At 48.0% G+C, this 3,855-nt stretch overlaps 1 pseudogene; it reads right to left on the bottom strand.

Annotated features, from left to right (window-relative positions):
* Window positions 1-847: 847 nt before the first annotated feature.
* Window positions 848-3,855, bottom strand: part of LOC107183174 — a 4,389-nt pseudogene continuing 1,381 nt past the window's right edge.

Genomic DNA, 3,855 nt, shown 5'->3' with positions numbered 1-3,855 from the left:
CGAATAATAAACAATTCATTATCTTTTAGATTTATTTTCTTAATGAAGTATGAATAACTAACTACTGTCTGTCCAATAACATATATGAATTTCTATGTAAGATGTAAGAAAATTTCTGTAATCTCTTGTTTTGCTTGGGTAGCTGTGACCATACTTGGGTCTCTTGAATAATTGCTTGGACAACTCCTATGCCACCCATAGTGTTTCAAGGCCAATGTACTTGATCTATTCATATAGGTATGTTGCTCTGTTGATTGGGTACTAATCAGGGAATTGTTAAAACACCTGTGACTATATTTTTAGCTGTTTGGTTACATAATCATTACTATTTTTCATTAAATTATATATAGTAATTTAGAGAAAAAAAGTCACTGCCTACCTAAGATGAACTTCTGGAAGACAAAGGCAAGCTGGAACTGGAAAGCAGGGCTAGAGACCAGGACCAGGGAGAGACGGGGTTCCTGCTGGGACATTGAACCCTGGGGAGGGCCAATCCAGGAGCCACTGAAACTCCCATATCCCAACAACTCAAACTCTTTCTCCTTCTTCCATAGTCAACTTTTTAGAAGTTCTGGCCTTCTTGGTGCTTATTCCTCTACTTCTCTGTCTTTATAATGACCCCAATGTCTTTTATTAGTCAAAATAAAGACACTCCCCACCCCCGACTCTCTTGTCCTCTCTCTTCCCTGATTCCAAGTCCAGGTTCCTTTCTTCTCTTTGACCCACCTGCCATCTGCAGGAACCCCTCCTTCTCTGTGCTCAACTATAGAAATACCAAAGTCCTTCAAATGCAGTTCCATCCATTCTATCTCTCCAGCTTTTCCCCTTTAACAAGGCAAGTCCATGCCTTTGTCTCCCACACACCCTGCTCCCTGCTCTGTCTGGGGATCACGGAGTCAGGTCCTCCTGTAGACTTGCATGAATGGGGGTGAGTTCTTCCAACCTCCTCTCCAGCTCCTGGGCCTGCTGCCTCAACTCTTCAGCCAACTGAGCCCTTAAGCACTCATGTAAGTGCATTGACTCTTTCACTAGGTGGATTATATCCAGGGAAAAAAACCTGCAGTGCCGATACGAAACATCCTGGATCCTTTGCTCATGGCCAGAGCAGTGTCTCCAAAAGCTTTCTGTAGCTGTTTGTCTCTTTTGGCTGAGATTGCCCCCGTGTGCCAGAAGCGCATGGCCTTGGCTGCTAAGCGAGGATTGGATCTGGCCACCTTGAAGGCACGGGCATTCTACAATATTTTCCAGGGATTGGAAGCACTTCGGTGCTAAGGAAGCAATTTTGGGTGTGCTGCAACTCAGAACCGCCCTGACCACCTTCTTTGTGTCACTGCCAATTGACAATAGGTGGCTGGCTTTGGCTTTAGCTGACACGTTCTTTGAGTACTCCACGATGCCGGTGGTCACACTGGTCACAGCAGCTGCTGCCCCCAGTCCCATCCCAGTTGCCAAAAGCACCAGACTAATCCCTGCTGTCACAGGTGCCAGACATAGGCCAGCGATGGTCAGGATGCAAGACAGCGCCGGTGGAAGAGGCCGCCACTTTGGAGATGGTGCAGTCCCTGTGCACCTTGTCAGCCTCATCAGCAAGTGCGTAGAGCTTTCAAATGCGTTCCTCTAGGTCCTGCTTCACCCGAGGAAACTCCTTCATAAAGCTCTCCCCATGCAGCTGCTCTGCTGAGGGCATGTCTTTGTCCTCTAAGGACATGAGTGTTTCCAGCTCGCACAAGTCTGCATAGAGTGCATCTGCCTCATCCCTGCAATCATGAAGGTCAGGGGATTAACGAAGGCAGGTGTATGAATCACTAAGGCTGAGACCCCGATTGGATGAGCTGGTGCAGAAAGCCCTGTCCTCTGGTGAGAACGTGTGTGTCTACCCAGAAGCCCTCAGATTACACCACATTGGCAGCCCCCATTCTGACTGGAAGCGGTCACTAAGCCACACTGCCTCCCTCTGGTCAGGGTTACTCCATGGAAGAGAATAGGGCCCCACATGGAGGTCAGGAACCCTCCAGCTCACAGACAGGGTTGGAGGACATAATTACCCAGGGCCCTCTACCCCCAGCAGAGAGGGGATCAAATCAGTGAAGGAAGAAATGTGACCCCCAAAACCCCTCCACATGGCCCTCCACTAGGCCCCTGGCCTCCTCAGTCTTCTGCCCAGGATCCTTAGCTGCCTCACTGTAGTCCCAGCCCCACTGCCGAACCTTCCTTCCAGTCCTCCAACCTGGACCCACCCTTGCTCCACCCAGACCCCGGGATCTGCCCCTGCGCCAAGCCTCTCTGGGCCTCTGAACAGGATAACTGCACTTGCTCCCTCGGCCTTGACCCTGAAGTTCACCCCAAGGCCTTCAGCATAGTCCTATCAGACGGACTTGCTATTCCATTGAAGAGGGAGATGACAAAAGCCCAGAGCCCCAGAGCCAGGCAGAGATTCAGTCAGGATTCAACCCAACACGGTCCAGCTTCACTCCAGCTCTCCAAGGTCCAGGCCAGCAGGACCCTGAAGAGTTTGTACAATCCCTTTCTTAGGAAGAGCAGGCTCTCTAGCCACAATCCCCAAGGACACAAACTGTGCCAGGAATTTTCTGGCTTGTCCCAAAGGAAGTCCTGCGTGGCTCTCACATCCAGCCAGAGGACGCTTGGGCCCTATCTATTCCCAACACCTTTTTAAAAGTTCATATAAACTGCCCACCTACTACGTGTCAGTCATTAGGCTAAACCATTTACACACATGATCTTATTCTCCTCACAATGAAATAGAACAGTTGAATGAGGCAGAGAGTGGTTAAGTAACAGGCCCAAGGTCACCTAACCCTCCTCCTGCAGGCCTCATCTCTTCTCAACCTGAGGCTCTTCTCTGCCAACGAATGATATGGAGGAAATGTTCCTCATGGACTGTTGATAAGGGACTTCTTCAACCCCAAGCTCAGGACCCAGCCTGGAGGAGTGTGCCTGCCAGAGGAATCTAGATGCAGGGGAGATGGGGGGACAATACAGGCATCCCCTGGAGGTTACCTGGACAGCTTGGTCACAGCCACAAATCTCTCCAAGGATTCATCACTCAGCAGGCGTTGAAGTTTCTCTTTGTTCCCTGGGTCATTTAAATACTCAATGGTAACGAAGTCTTTGCCCTCTAGATCGAAAGAAAAATGGATATGGTTGGAAGAAATCGAGGTAGAATTGAAATGGAATTGAGTATAAACCAGTTGGTTAAATGTTCATCTTCCTTAGTGGCTGTCACCTGGGGGACTTTTTTTCTTAACCTGGGGTACTTTTGGTGAGTCACCTAGTGTTATGGATTGAACTGTGACCTCCAAAATGTATATGTTGAAGCCCTGACTGCCAATGTGACTGTATTTTGTAATGAAGGTTAAAGGAGGTCCTATGTGTGGGACCCTATTCCAATATGACTGGTGTCCTTATGAGTGAGGGAGAGACACCAGATCTCTCCCTCCCCCACTTCTTTCTCTCTCTAAAAATCAACATATACATATTTTAAGTAACAAAAAGATCTATAAAACAACTGTGTGACTTGTCCTGCCAATTTGACACACTGGTGAGAATGTCGGCCCGAGGACCAAAGGATTGCGGGTTCAATTCCAGTTAAGGGCACATATATAGATTGCAGGTTCCTCTAGGGCAGCGTTTCTTAACCTGTGGGTAGCGACCCCTTTGGGGGTCAAACGAACCTTTCCCAGGGGTCACCTAAGACATTTGGAAAACACATATATAATTACATATTGTTTTTGTGATTAATCACTATGTTTTAAATATGTTCAATTTGTAACAATGAAATTGAGGGTCACCACAACATGAGGAACTGTATTAAAGGGTCGCAGCATTAGGAAGGTT

This window comes from Myotis davidii, unplaced genomic scaffold, assembly GCF_000327345.1.
Source record: "Myotis davidii unplaced genomic scaffold, ASM32734v1 scaffold1841, whole genome shotgun sequence".
Classification (NCBI taxonomy): domain Eukaryota; kingdom Metazoa; phylum Chordata; class Mammalia; order Chiroptera; family Vespertilionidae; genus Myotis; species Myotis davidii.
This window is presented reverse-complemented; position numbering and strand designations above follow the sequence as displayed.